A 15,082-nucleotide genomic window follows, 5' to 3' on the forward strand; every position below is an offset into this window, starting at 1 on the left:
GCTGCAGTTACTCTTTGTGCTGCCAAGGTCATATATAAGACCAATTCTTTTGAACCATGTGAGACTTTTTGATAAGGCAATTGTGTAACATGTCCTGACTGAGATCTCTTGTTAATGAAAAGGGAGAGAGAGAGGGAGATGGTTGCTGTAACTATCTTGTTTCACACAAACTCACCTCTTGCAATCTCAGATGCCATATAACTGCGGAGTCAGTAGCAGTGAGGATTAAAGGACAGGTGTACAGGCCATGGCCCATCATGATTGGAAGCTGCCTGGCTTTCTGTGTCTGTTGCTCTATGATCACTTCAGCTAAGCTATCCCGCAAGTCTGCAATATTCTTGCACCGCCTGCCTAGCCAGCAGGTTGCCGTTGGCTAAACGTTATTTACAATCCGGTGATAGCTAGTCTACTTAAAATAAGGTCCTTCCTGCACACAGTATGCTTGGTATTATCACAGGCTGTGTTTTTACATGTTTCTCTTAAATACCCAAGAAATGACTGCTCTTCTTTATCATGCTTCAACAATTAACACCAACAGAGAGCATTTATTTGACTACCTTCCTTGAACTAAGAATGACTGATGGGGGCCATGAAAGCATTTTTTTGCTGCTGCTCTGCACTTCTGTAACTTCTCTCCTTTCCCCGAAGATTACAGGGTTGGCAGAAAATGCTACCTGACAATCCTAGGATCAATCTCTTTTGTTTCAGGAAAAGCAAGCTGCTAGCCCTTATGTTAGGGAACACAGGCTTGAAAGTACTTGTACAATTGCTAATGAAATCTCCAAAGCCCCAACAGAGTCCTTTTCTGTTTTCCCCCCTAGTAGTCAGATGGCAGGACTTGCCCTTCTCCAATGACTAGGAACAGTATGATAAGCAGTTCTTTCTTTCTAGAAAAATAGGTGCCAGTACTCACCATGAAGTTGTTACAGTAAATGCCACACTTTTTAACAACAAAAAGAGATGCCAGTACTGCATATCCTTGAATACCCCCTGAACCTCCCCCCCCCCCCGGCTTGATGATAAGGATGTAATCCTATATCCAGCTACCTGGAAGAAAATCCTGCTGAAGTTAATGGGATTTTCTTCTGAGTAGACACGTAAAAGAATGCCCTGCAAATAATGCAAAAGGAGCAAAGGATTAACACAGGTCCCAGCTCTGTTTTCAGGTGACAGACAAGCTGGTATTGGTTGCTTTTTACCAAATCTTAGTTCATTTTATGTGGCATAGTTTTTACCTGAATTTGAGATACGGGCTTTAAATACCAAATATGTTAATAGAACAGCATGCCCTCTTTGGAAGTATCTCGGAGAGCAGGAAGCAATTGAACATGGAGGGACATGATGTATTTTGAGCGGTCGTAGATATTGCTTTCCTAGGACCTTGATCTCGCACATTAATGCTGAGAGAGCTTGAGATCCCCAGAAATAGCACCAGGCCTTAACATTGCATCTGGCATAAGTATTTAGAACTGCTCAGCTAAAGGAGATGGGCTCATCTCCTGTTACCAGTAGAAACATTTTAAAAAGAAAAAGAAAAAAAGCTAAATTCAAGTTGGAGGCACTTCTGAGTTTTCTCTTCTTCATGAATGTGCCCTGTCAGGGGCTCAGGGACTGAGCCACAGGAGAGAGAGGAAATGGAGAGCGAGGGGGAGGAATCTGAAGGTAGCGGAGAACAGAATGACAGTGAATCGAGAGATTCCATAAGCCTCTCCAGTGAATCAGAAGACTCCCAGAAGGGGGCGCCGACGGCCAGGGAGAAGGGGGTCCCAGAGGGGACACACCAGAAGCAAGGGGCCAGCGGAGACTCCCAAAATAGTAGCTGGAGATCAGGACCAGTTTCCCCACCGGAGCGCAGTGGGGGGGGGGAAGAGGAGTCAGGTCTGGCCACGCCCCCGTCGGAGAGTGAGGGAATGGAGGGGAAGTCAGAGCCAGGCAGCACCCCTGGGGAGGAGAGTAGCGACAGGAGCTGTGTAGCAGTGAGGAGGAAGGTGTCGGGCTGCGCGCGCGCGCCAAGTTCAAATGTACAGGCGCGCGGGACTGCTGACAGCCCGGAGTGGGAACCAGGTCCTAAAGCCCGCCGGAGGCTGGGGGAGGACTCGGGAGACTCAGCCTCTGAAGAGTCTAGGAAAGGCGAGTCCTCGACGGGCAAGAGGACCCAGAGGAGGAAAGAACAAAGGAAGAGGTGGAGCAAGGCTAGGGTCTTAAACTGGTGCCTGGGGGGAGGAGACTCAGACGGAGCTTCGGCGGTCTAGAGTTCGAGACGTAGAGGTGCACGCTGGGAATGTAAGAATGAAACAGAACTTAAATAAAGACTATTTCATACAGCAACGACCTGGCGTTGGTCCTTTGTGAGCTGGGACCTAGGGCAGCCTCTGACATGCCCTTTCAGAACTTTGTGGTTTATGATTTGTTCTTTGTGCCTGGTGTATGTCCTACATAACCATGTTGCAAATTGCAATATATGAAGGGCATGACCCAGCAAACACTACCTGCAAAGTAAGCGCCTTTGAAATTTTAATGGGGTTTTAAGCATTCAGCTGCATGCCAGTTTCATCAATTTCAAGGTTGTGCTTTATTGTCTCATTTGAAGGACATATGAAGCCCAAATCCTGTGGGAGTGCATGGCTTCCCATTGTCTTCTGTGTGGAGGAGAACTTTCCATATGCATTTATATTCCCCTTTGTACTTGTTGAGAGAAGTGTCTCACATTGGCCTCTGGACTTGCAGCCTACACTTGCTTCAGAGCACCACCACCAGCCATGGTCTCTCTTGTGCAGATGTGGAGGTATAGGTAGTCTCTGGCCATGATCTGCAGTTGCACATGTGCAAAACTCCCAGTCAGAGCACCAGAAATGTTCAGAGCCTCTTTCACCCTCCATAAATTGTGGTGGGAAAGCCCTCTTCCATGGCACACATTGCTCACTTTCTCAAGTGATGCCTATATAAGGCAAATAAATTTCCTTTTGCATTTGTTACCGTGTAGAATAAAAATCACCATGCATACAAAGAATGCTTTTAAAACAAAACTATTTTGTGTTGACCAGTTTTATTGTCGTCTCCCATTTTGTACAATATGTTTTCTCCCGATGGGGATCAGTCGTCCAAAAGAACAGCTACGTAGTGTTTTGTTTTCCTTTAGCTGGTATTATCAATAGATGCAGTGCTTTTAAAATAATGTTAGTTGAAAAAAGCAGATCCCTGGCCCAAGGAGCACAGAAATGTAAAAGCCCTGCTAAATCTAGTCTAGCACCCTGTTCTCCCCAGATTCCTATGGGAAGCCTGAAGGAGGATAGAAGCACCACATTACTCTTTCCATCTGTGATTCCCAGTGGGTGATACCCAGAGGCATGTTGCCTCTGACACCGAATGTCATGCATGACCATCATGGCTAAGCAGCCACCTAGCTCCAGTAGTGCAACAACTATCGGTCACCAGGTGGAGGTTAACATCCCTCTACATTGAAAGGTGCATCCAGTTAGCTCAATACTGCATACTTCTGCTTTTGGCTCTCCTTCGCTAGATGAGAATAACCCAAATTTCAATAGAGTGTGAGGCAACAAAGGGAGAGGGGGAAGTTAGAGGAAGCAGTAACGGGGGATACGGAAGTAAGTTTAGCTATATAAATTTCCAGGGATCCTTTCAATGATTATCCAGTTTCCTGATAAATGGGGAAATTACATTAACGTAGAGGTTAGTAGAGGTTAGTAGGGATGCGGGTGGCGCTGTGGGTAAAAGCCTCAGCGCCTAGGACTTGCCGATCGAAAGGTTGGTGGTTCGAATCCCCACGGCGGGGTGCGCTCCCGTTGCTCGGTCCAAGCGCCTGCCAACCTAGCAGTTCGAAAGCACCCCCGGGTGCAAGTAGATAAATAGGGACCGCTTACTAGCGGGAAGGTAAACGGTGTTTCCGTGTGCGGCTCTGGCTCGCCAGAGCAGCTTCGTCACGCTGGCCACGTGACCCGGAAGTGTCTGCGGACAGCGCTGGCTCCCGGCCTATAGAGTGAGATGAGCGCACAACCCTAGAGTCTGTCAAGACTGGCCCGTACGGGCAGGGGTACCTTTACCTTTAGAGGTTAGTACTTAGGGTTGCCCAACAAATTTGGGCAAAACTGAGAAAAGCTCAACAACTTTGGCCAAAAAAGTTAAAAGCTCATCAACTTTTGTGTCCGGATTTTCACTTTTTGAAATATGGCAACCCTATTAGTACTGAAAGTTTCCTATTCATCAGAGTCTCCCCAAGATTGAGCATATTCAACTATTCTGTGATCACATCATGCAAGCACAGAATATGGAACTTGCTGCAGAAGTAATCCTTTCGAAAGTCTGAGCTTTCCTCTCTTTGTTAAAGACAAAAAGAACTTCAAGGACTTAAGGTTGCAGAGGCAGACATGAATGTTTGGCTCACGCCTGGTGAAATTACAGACACCAATGAAAAGGTGACTTGAGCAGGCTTCAAAGCTCAGGGTTCAAGTGACCTGCAGTTGTGCCTTACCCTGCACCATATAAATGATGCAAAATCGATGAAAACTTGCTTAGTTTAATCAGGACTCTGACTCCAACTCTTCATACTCACAGCCCGGCGTAATACGAAAAGCTGCACAGAAGCCTTGTGGAGCTTGGAAGCAAATTTTGCAAGGAAGCAAATCTCCTATCTCCTGCCGCCCTTAATATTCCTGAGCTTTTAAAGGTCCAGAATCTGGACTGCAGCATCTTTACTTGCTGAGAAAGTTCCCTAGGCCAGTGTTTCCCAACCTTTTTTGGGCAAAGGCACACTTGTTTCATGAAAAAAATCTCGAGGCACACCACCATGCCAGATGGGGAAAGGTCACTTTTTACTTATGTAAAAAAAAATAAAAAAATAGTAACAGCATAGAAGGTAATGGTTAGGCTAGCATCCCTCTTCCAAATATGCTAGGTTTTTATTTGCAGGGACTGTTCTACATGGGAAAGCATTCAGCACTGTCGTTCTCCCATCTGCCATCTGAATTGGTACTATTCTGGGTCAACTTACTCTGCTGCATGTGTAGATGAAAATGGCACCAAGTGTGGGGGAGGGGGCAGAACAGGTTTCAGATACAGGATATTAAGCATACACGTACTTCAGATTGAACTGGTTGCTTGCTTTGCAAGTTTTCATTTCCCAAATGACTGCCTTGGCAAGCGCAATACCTACCAGGCTCAACGCCGGTCTCGCGCTGCCGCTTCCCGCGCTCTCAAGGACCCGGGAGGAGGAAGGCATGAAGGGAATCCCGAAGGCGCGAAAACCTCGCACATGTGCAGGCCTTCCACCTGCGACAGCCCAGTAGGCCGGCCGAAGCGAGCGGCAATGGGATGTGGGAGGGAGCTCACTCGCCGCCCCGCGTGTGCCTATGTGGGGCATGTTACAGCCCCGTGACGTCAGCGCCACGCAGGCAGCCAGGCAGGCAGACGGCGAGAGCCCCGCGCTGGGCGGCCTCTCCTCGCCGCCGCCGCCCCGCCTCTCGCCGCCCGACTCGCCCGCCTCCCTCCAGGCAACATCTCGCGGCACACCAGGCAACGTCTCGCAGCACACTAGTGTGCCGCGGAACACCGGTTGGGAAACACTGCCCTAGGCAGTAACTTTCCCCCGTTGTTCTTCTGTAGCAAAGCTTCCTTGCAAATATTCTTCTACACGGTCAGCTTTATTTATACTTAACCTGCAGTCTGAAGCAGATTTGTCTATGTCACAGTCGTTTTTAGCAATGTGTCGTAAGCCAGGCACATCCTTTGTTAGGAAACGGCAGCTGATACATTGCCATGGGGACAATATAGTTAGCTAATTGCTTCCTAGTAGAGGATCATTTTTGGAACTCCCTGAATGGTGGGGGGGGGGGAGAACAATTGGAGAATGGGGCTGACTTTCTTCCCAGTTAAGGATGATGTAATCTAGGCCTATGTGAAAAATGAACAAAAGGACAGAATTCAGTTTTGAGAGTTCCCTGTGAAGAGAGGTTGATGATTAAACCACTCTGAGAAATGTACCAACAACTCTCAGGACCCTTAACAAGCTATAGCTCCCGGGATGACTGTGGTATCATAGCACTTCCAATGCATGGTGTGAATCCTTACCCTCCAACATTTCTCCAGTGAAAATAGGGACGCCTGTCCTATAATAATAATTTTACTATTTTTACCCCACCCATCTGACTGGGTTGTCCTAGTTACTCTGGAGGCTTCCAAAACATATAAAATAATAATAAAATATTAAACATTTAAAACTTCTCTACACAGGGTTGCCTTCAGATGGCTTGAGGGTTTGGATAACTCCTTCCACTCCAACATTCTCCGATGAAAATAGGGACGTCCTAAGGAAAAGTGGGACATATAGGGATCGAATCAGAAACTGGCACGGCTTCTGTAAATCTGGGACAGTCCCTGGAAAAGAGGGATACTTGGAGGGTCTGCAAATGTGGTCCAAGGCTGGGTAAGTTCTGTGCTCCGGTAACTTCTCACTACTCACAGAGGTGAGATGGGAATAAGTTCAAAGGCAACTGGCCTCCTTTAAACACTGAAGCACCTGAGATCCCTGTCTGGGCCATATAGCTCCCTAACACACAATCTACTTGGACCCAGAGCATAAAAACTCAGGGAGGGAGGAGCCCTGAAATGACTTTTCTCGGTGAAATAGAAAGGCCGCAGGGAACCAAATGAGTCAAAGGCCTGGCTCCACAGTCTGGGAGGGGCTGTGTTTTATTTCTTAGATGTAGGTCAGTGCCAAAGCTTCAGGCATCAGCTTCGGGTTTTTGGAAACTGACACCAGATGCTAGATGCCACTAGTGTGCCAAAGCTTGCCAAAGTTTAGAAATGCCTAAGTACAACAATAACAATTGTGAGCATGTGGGCAGCTATGATGGGCTTTGCATTCCCCCCCCCAGTCCCTTCAGAACCACCAAGTGTCCCTATTTTCCAGGGATGTCCCTGATTTAGGGAAGCCGTCCTGGTTTCTGATTTGAACCCAGAACGTCCCACTTTCCCTTAAAAGGTAAAGGTAAAGGGACCCCTGACCATTAGGTCCAGTCGTGGCCAACTCTGGAGTTGCGGCACTCATCTCGCTTTATTGGCCGAGGGAGCCGGGCGTACAGCTTCCGGGTCATGTGGCCAGCATGACTAAGCCGCTTCTGGCAAACCAGAGCAGCGCATGGAAACACCGTTTACCTTCCCGCCGGAGCGGTACCTATTTATCTACTTGCACTTAGAGGTGCTTTCAAACTGCTAGGTTGGCAGGAGCAGGGACCGAGCAACAGGAGCTCACCCTATTGCGGGGATTCGAACAGCCAACCTTCTGATCGGCAAGTCCTAGGCTCTGTGGTTTAACCCACAGCCCCACCTGTATTCCTTAGGATGTCCCTATTTTCATTGGAGAAATGTTGGAGGGTATGGAGTTATCCGACCCCCGAACCATCTAAAGGCAATCCTGTATAGGGAAGTTTTTTTTTAAAAAAAAATGTTTAATGTTTTATTATGTTTTTATATATGTTGGAAGTTGCCCAGAGTGGTTGGGGCAACCCAGTAAGATGTGTAGAGTATAAACAGTAAAATTATCATTATGGAATGGGACGTCCCTATTTTCATCAAGGAAATGTTGGAGGGTATGGTCCTTTTAGACATCATTTTATTAACTGGACTCAAGATTGTTTACTGTGTGGGGCAATGAATGCAGTCATCAGAAGGCTCCCAGTCAGACATTTCTGTTTAATGTTTTAGCAGCAGAGCATTCAAAACATTTTTGTCCACCCCCCCACCCCCCACCCCCAAAAAGCAACATAGAGCAATCCCTGTGAAAAGCTTGCATTTGATGCTCTGTAAAAGGGGGTCAGGAATGATGTTGTTGCAGCTTGTGGGTTCTGGATAATCTATCCTGGGCTCTTTTCCGAGTCAAAGTTAAAAATCTCTGCCTCCAGCTATGTGGAAATGGAAAAACCCAAGAGGATGAGTGGATAGGGACATGAAAGAGAGAGGTGGATTTTCACCGTCTTTTCATCCGAAGAGACATTGCTTCTTTTTTTGAAAGATGATAAAATTCCTGAGGGCAGTCTGCACACAAATGCTTTTATCTTTCAGGCAGATTTGAGCAGGCTATCAATAGCTGTAATTAATGTGCCTTCAGACAGGAATTAAAAATAACCTTTGTGCTTTGTGCTGTACTGGCTTTTAAAGGAAACAGGGCGACCTTCCTGAAAACAAATAGCCTGCCTGCGCTACATTGCAGATCAGAATTCTCAAAGTCCTTTGCTGTAATGGAGCTTACATTAGGCATTCCAATTTTCAGAACCACACGCTCTCTGTTGAAGAGCTTTTTAGCCTTTTTCAGGCATGGCGTTGGCCATTGGTGCCATCGTAGCAGGAAGCCAGCTGCAACCTAACAGATGCAGCATTATTATTATTATTATTATTATTATTATTATTATTATTATACTGTATCTCCATTTCAAGGAGCTTGTTAGGGAGGTTTTTATTTATAACATTTACCATTTCACCTGCCTAAGGTAGCACCTGTTGTCCCCCCCCCATGTCATATTATCCTCACAACAAACCTGTAAAGTAGGCTAGGCTGAGAAAGGGAGAATGACTGTCCTAATATTGTTCAGGAAGCTTTGTGGCTGAGCAGCGATTCGAACATGGATCTCACGGGTTTCAGTCCTTGCATCTAACTGCCATTATTGGCATCTATCTGTCTCAAGAGACATCTGAGTGCGCCTCCGGGGGTTTATGGAACCCTAAAATATACACACTTCAAAATGTTGTGGTATATCTGGGGAGTCAAGAACCACGTTGCAAAATCTGAAGATGGATGAAATGCAAAGGATAAGGACATTCCAAGCTGCTCCAGGAGGCACAGATCAGGTCAGTTTGCACCGGAATCCACAGAAAATAAAATTCGTCTAGCATCCCTACGCCTGAATTACATTGTGCATTTTTGAGAGGCAAACTCAAGTTACCTACATGTGGGCTATGGTAAGGAAAACATTACTGGACAGAGCTAGTGGGCCATCCCAAGAAAAACTACTGTCATTTTGAGGGTTTAAAATGATCCCTTCTAGAAGTTTCTCCACTGAAGTAATCATTAGATGCATGCTGATTTTATTACAATTTAAACCACTTCACATGGCTCAGAGCTGTGGGATGGCTCGATGTCCGGCTCAAGCTAAAAATAATATTTCCTTAGGCTAACATTTGCAACACATTTTCCCCAGTTCAGTATAATGTCGCCTTATATACTTTTTAAAAATATTTTTAAAAATACTTGTTTTAAACTTGTGGGTGAATGGGGAAGTGATCAGGAATAGAGTACTGTGGGTTTCTGTTTCTGATAGGGAACTTCACCAGTCATACTTAAGTAGCTCAAAAGCTGGCCTATATCCACAAAAAAGTTGGCTCAACAGAATAAAGTATCTGTCAGATGGGTTGTATTCTCTGGTACCTCACCCAGCAGAGCAGCAAACATTTGTGCCAAATGCTGTACACCCTACAGCAGTATCTCTCAACAAGCCAGAAGACAGAGACAGTGTTAGAAACTGAGATATGAAAGCTAGGAGCTAAATGGCACCTTAAACCTAGGTTATGGGCGCAACAGCAGAATGTCTAGGCGCACTTTTTTATGAGAAAAATACAAAGCTGAAAATGAATGAACTTGCAGTTAAAATATTATGTTCATTTTTCACACGGTCTAGTCTTAAAGAGGGTTTCTTCTCCAGTCTTCAGAGAGTAGCTGGGTGTGGGGAGGCAGAAAATGGTCCTCCTTTCCTTCCACTCTGCAGTTTTAATCTGAAATCTTAGGTGCAGTATTGCACCCAGAGCTCAGAAACTGCTCAACCTCATGAAATTCCCTGTCGCAAAATGCGCCTAGAATAATGTGAGTTTCGAACACTGGACAAAGAAGGAAGAATGGAGGAAGGTCTCCCTCCTCTGAGAAGAAAGGGACAAAGGAGACATTGAAGGAAATTAAAAAGTGAGGAAAAGCTGGTATTAATTATCAATTTTTGAAAAATTATAAACAACCAGGAAATGGGATGGAATGAGATAAGAGGGAGTGCAGTATTTTTAGGTGGGTCCCTCGTGCATCTGCTTGTGTAACTTTCTATTAACAATGCACCACAGCAGACTGAAATATTTTGGTTATCAGATTCATCAGTGAACTATAAGGCATCAGAAACCTCCCTGTCCTCATGTACAGAAACAGGACAGTCTGGAATCTCTCATCCTTTATATCTGCACTACAAGCAACGATGTACGCTTCAAAGCCCTTCTTCAACTTTTTCCAGTTGTTGGCCACATTGCCTTGAAGCACGGGCTTCCCTGGAGAGTGAAATTATCCAAACTTAGCTTTCCTCCATGGTTTCCGTGCTTTAAAGATCTGGGTCCAAGCCACCACCCCTTTTTTCTTTTTGCTCTGGAGCTTTCCCCACAGAAGTCCACTCTTTAAAGCTGAATCAGAGCAAATGGAAACTCTAGACTGCTGTTTGCTCTGATTGGTTACGCCAATCCTGCTTCTGTTTACCACCATTGTGTGACTGGGGGGGGGGGGGCTCATTCCTTTTCAGCCACCTCAACTGGGCCCTGTAGGTAGAAAGTTTGAGAGCCTCTCATACAGGGACAAGGAACAGCAGGTGTGTTCTAGAACACCATACCTTCCAACATTTCTCCAATGAAAATAGGGATGTCTTATTCTATTATTATTATTATTATTATTATTATTATTATTATTATTATTATCATTATTATTATTATCATTATCATCATCATCATCATCATCATCATCATTATTATCATCTCACTCATCTTGACTGGGTTTCCCCAGCCAATCTGAGTGGCTTCCAACATATGTTAAAGCTTAATAAAACATTAAACATGGGGGGGAGGGAAACCTTCTCTATACAGGGCTGCTTTCAGTTGGCTTCTAAAGGTTGTACAATTGCTTATCGCCTTGGCTTGGGGGTGACATAACTCAGTACCTTTCAACATTTCTCCAATGAAAATAGGGATGTCCTAAGTAAAAGTGGAAACATCCTGGGATCAAATCCAGGACTGTCCCTGGAAAATACTCTCTTCCTGAGATTTGCATGCTGAGTTTGAGGGAAAGAGACAGGAGAATGGAAGGCTGGCCACACATTTGAAAACTAGGGAGAGAGAGAGAAGAGTAGAAATAGCTCCCAGGCATAGTGGATATCTGCGTGAAGACTGTGCGTCAATGGTTCGTAACTCAGAGACCCGCAAAGCAGTGATTATTTACGTAGTTGAGGAGGACATTTGTTGAGGTTGATGTGCCTCAGGCAATTGTGCTACCCCAGATATCACATGAAAGAAGGGCACTTGTTATAAAACACCCTCCTGGATCTTTTAGTTCTCTGTGATCTATAAGCTATTCACATGTTGCATTGTTTCCGCACCAGGGAACTTTCGAATAAGAAATAAAACTCAGATCACACTCATGATCTGAAGGGATGCAGCCACGAGGCACAAGGAATATAAGGCATTGCAAGCAACCTGACGTAAGGCTTATGCAAGGTCCTGGCTAAAGGGGAGCGGTGGAGGGAATGGAATTTTTAAGTTGGGGTGATGACAGTTAAAACTGTTTTCCTGAGGCAGTTTTACCAAAGTCTCCTCTGTTCAGATAACATGGTTGGGGAGAGAGTAAGGAGTCCTGTAGGCTGGATACTTTATTTGGGCTATGTCTTTCCTCCTGATTTAAGAACCTCAAGGCAGTGGATAATAAATATTTGACTGAAACAACTTGAGCTTTCATTAAATGAATAAAACCATTCCATTCTAAATTCAGTTCATTTTTTATTTTATTTTTTGTATAATATGGAGCAGGGGAAGCTAGACCAGGGTTTCCCAAACTTGGGTCCCCAGCTGTTTTTGGACTACAACTCCCATCATCCATAGCTAGCAGAACCAGTGGTCAGGGATGATGGGAACTGTAGTCCAAAATGAGCAGCAAACCCAGGGTTCAGGAAACCCTGCTCTAGATGTTGGCTGGGGAACCAGTGGCCCATCAGACCTAGCTGGTGAAGAGAATTGTAGTCCAACCAGGAGAGCCTTGGTCTAATCACTGTGACAAAGAACACAGTGACTTGGCTAACCTCTGTGAGCAGGAATGGGGCTTTCTTGTTTCTCCCTTCCTGGCAAAGCCCCTTGCATCCTATAGGAAGCTGCTTCCGAAGGCTGGGAGACCCTGGGGAAAAGCGTGGGATGTAGGCCAAAGGGTTTCAGCATTAAGAGAGAAAATCTGTCGGCCATCTTGAATCCAAGCTGAAGCACTTTAGACTGGGGACTTAAGCTGCATTTTCATCTTCCTTCCTCCTTCTTTATTTAAAAAACCTGATCCAGTTCACTGTTGCACACCTCACAGCATCTTGGCTGCAGGAAGACTGCGCCACTTCTAGAAATGAGTGTTTATATCAACCTTAGTTTGTATATGGTGGGTGTGAAGGGAAGTGCAGCAATAATCTTGGTGTCAATACAGTGCTTTTGCTTCCTACATGTTGTCCTGGAGCAATTCACTCCTCCCAGTGGCGCCCTCTTGACTACTATTATTTGCTAACTTGGGGCCGCTCTTATGGAGGTGACACTTCTTCCTATTAGTTTTGATAGGTTGCATGTGGTCAACAAAAACTCAATTTTAAAAGTGATGGAAAGCAGAATCATAGAAGTGTAGTGTTGGAAGGGACCCTGAGGGTCATCTAGTCCAACCCCCTGAAATGCAGGAACCTCAACTAAAGTATCTGTGACAGCTGGCCATCTAACCTCTGCTTAAAAACCTCCCAGGAAGTAGAATCCACCACCTCCCAAGGGAGGCCGTTCTACTGTCCAACAGCTCTTACAATCTGAAAATTATTTCTGATGTTTAGTTGGAATCTCCTTTCTTGTAACTTGAAGCCATTGGTTCGGGTCCTACCCTCCAGAGCAGGAGAAAACAAGATTGCAGTGTCTTCCATGTATATTTGAAGATGACTATGTATCTCCTTTCAGTCTCCTCTTTACCAGGCCAAACATACCCAGCTCCCTCAACCGTTCCTCGCACAACTTGGTTTCCAGACCCTGGATCATCTTGGTCGCCCTCCTCTGCACACATTCCAGCTTGTCAATATCCTTCTTAAACTGTGGTGCCCAAAATGAAACGCACAACTTCAGGTGGGGTCTGACCAAGGCAGAATAGAGTGGTGCTATTATTTCCCTTGATCTTGACACAACTTGCTGGAATAGGCCAGCAACCTGTTCTTACAGTGGCTAACCAAGTTCTTCTGTGATGTTCTGAGTGCAATTACCAAGTGGTCTTCAGAAGCCTGCTGCTCCCAAAATAATAACAGCATGGCATGAGGGTGTACAACTTTCTAAGTCCTGCAAAGTCCTTGGGGGTGATGTTCTCTATTGCAAGAGCAGCTGGAAAAGAGTTGCTGTTCCAACTCAAATAAATGCCACAGCAGCCAAACAATCGCCTCCTCAGCATCCTAAGTAACCAAAGGCCTTGTGAGGAAGAGAACACGAGGCTCACATCATCATTTGTCCTGTCAGCCAAATTGAGATATGACATGCCTATTATTAGTACAGGGCTTGTTTGTTTTTTAAATAGATTGCTGCTGTTCCGTTTATTCATTTTCATGCTTTAAAAAACCGGGGACGTTTCAGAACTGGCTTCAGCCACCACAGTGTTGCTAAATTGGTTGAGAGGTGCCATCTTGTGGTGAACCAACACAGAAACCATGGTCTTTTAATTGTAGTGATTTTGCTAGCAGGATCCTGTCACAGGAAGCCCCCCAGTCATGTTATACATTGTGTGGACATGCCTCTTCCCTTAGAAAATGATGTGAATCTATCAAGGTGCTTTCTGAAAATATTTGGCTGAGCAGGACACTCTAAACCTACCTTAAACTTTGCTTCACACAAAAGCCAGTTACTCCTTAATCCCTTCTTTACTGATGTCTCAGAATAATCCCATGTCATCTACTTAGAAGTAACTCCTATTGAATACAGGACTGCAACCTAAAATACAGAACCCCCATCTGTTGAGTGTCAGGAATGGCAGTCAGGAGCAGGCTGGCAATAAATCACACAACATCAGTGAAGTTAACTCTTTATTCAAGGAAACACGGTCAGCCCAGGCCAGGCCTAGTGAGCATAGCAACTTGTCCCGATAGATCTTGTCCCTGTGAGGCAGTTGGTAGGGACTGAAGGTCTCCACCTTCCCACTGTTGTCTAAGTGTCCTCCTCCTCCAGGTCCTTCCCAAGCAATCTGAGACTGTGTCGCCTGCCTTTGTTCCTCCCTCTTCATAACTCTTCTGCTTCTGGGAGACCAGAGGAAAGGGGAGCTTGTTGCAGCAGGAGGGGAAAGACACCTAGGACTCTTCACCAGCCTGACTCATCTCTGCCTCTTGTCCCTCCCTCCTCACCAGCCTCTGCTTCTGTCTCTGATTCCGGGCTTCTCTCTACCACAGACCCTGCCCACTCACTAAACCCAGTTATTTCTTCAACTTCCAACACCTCCTCCTCCTATTCGTGGTTGTCCACCAATCCCTTGGCTCTGAGACTTCTTCCCTAGGGGGCTTTCTAGCCGGTGCCTCTCACCACTTCTCTGAATCCAGCCAGTCCTTGAAATTGAAATAGTTCCAGACTCAATTTAAACCTAATTTGTTCCAATTTTAAGAAGGCTTCTATCAACGGATGGTTTTGTTGCGGTCTGAATTTCGTAGTATTTTCCCAGCTAAGCTTTGGAACATAAATTAACAGATAATCAAACAGCAGCCTTCTCCCTCCCCCTTTTTATTAAAGCAGAAGCTTCAGTATCTATGTACATCATCGAAGTAATCCCCCTAGTAAATGTCAGGGCTTGCTAATATTAAATAATTACTGTATTTATTGCTGCCTTGATTTTTTTTAGATAAGGCTTGAGAAAGCATGAAATTAATAACACAAAGTTGAAAAGAGCTGTCTACAGCCAGTCATCAAGTCATTTATATAATTTCCCCTTTATTGCTTCAGGCTAGCTGTGTTTGGATTGCTGTGTGGGGAGCTACTGGTGCTGACTGCAAGCTTGAAGGATGCTGATTATCCGAGGTGCCCTCTTCTG

This window comes from Podarcis muralis, chromosome 8 (genome assembly GCF_964188315.1).
Source record: "Podarcis muralis chromosome 8, rPodMur119.hap1.1, whole genome shotgun sequence".
NCBI lineage: Eukaryota > Metazoa > Chordata > Lepidosauria > Squamata > Lacertidae > Podarcis > Podarcis muralis.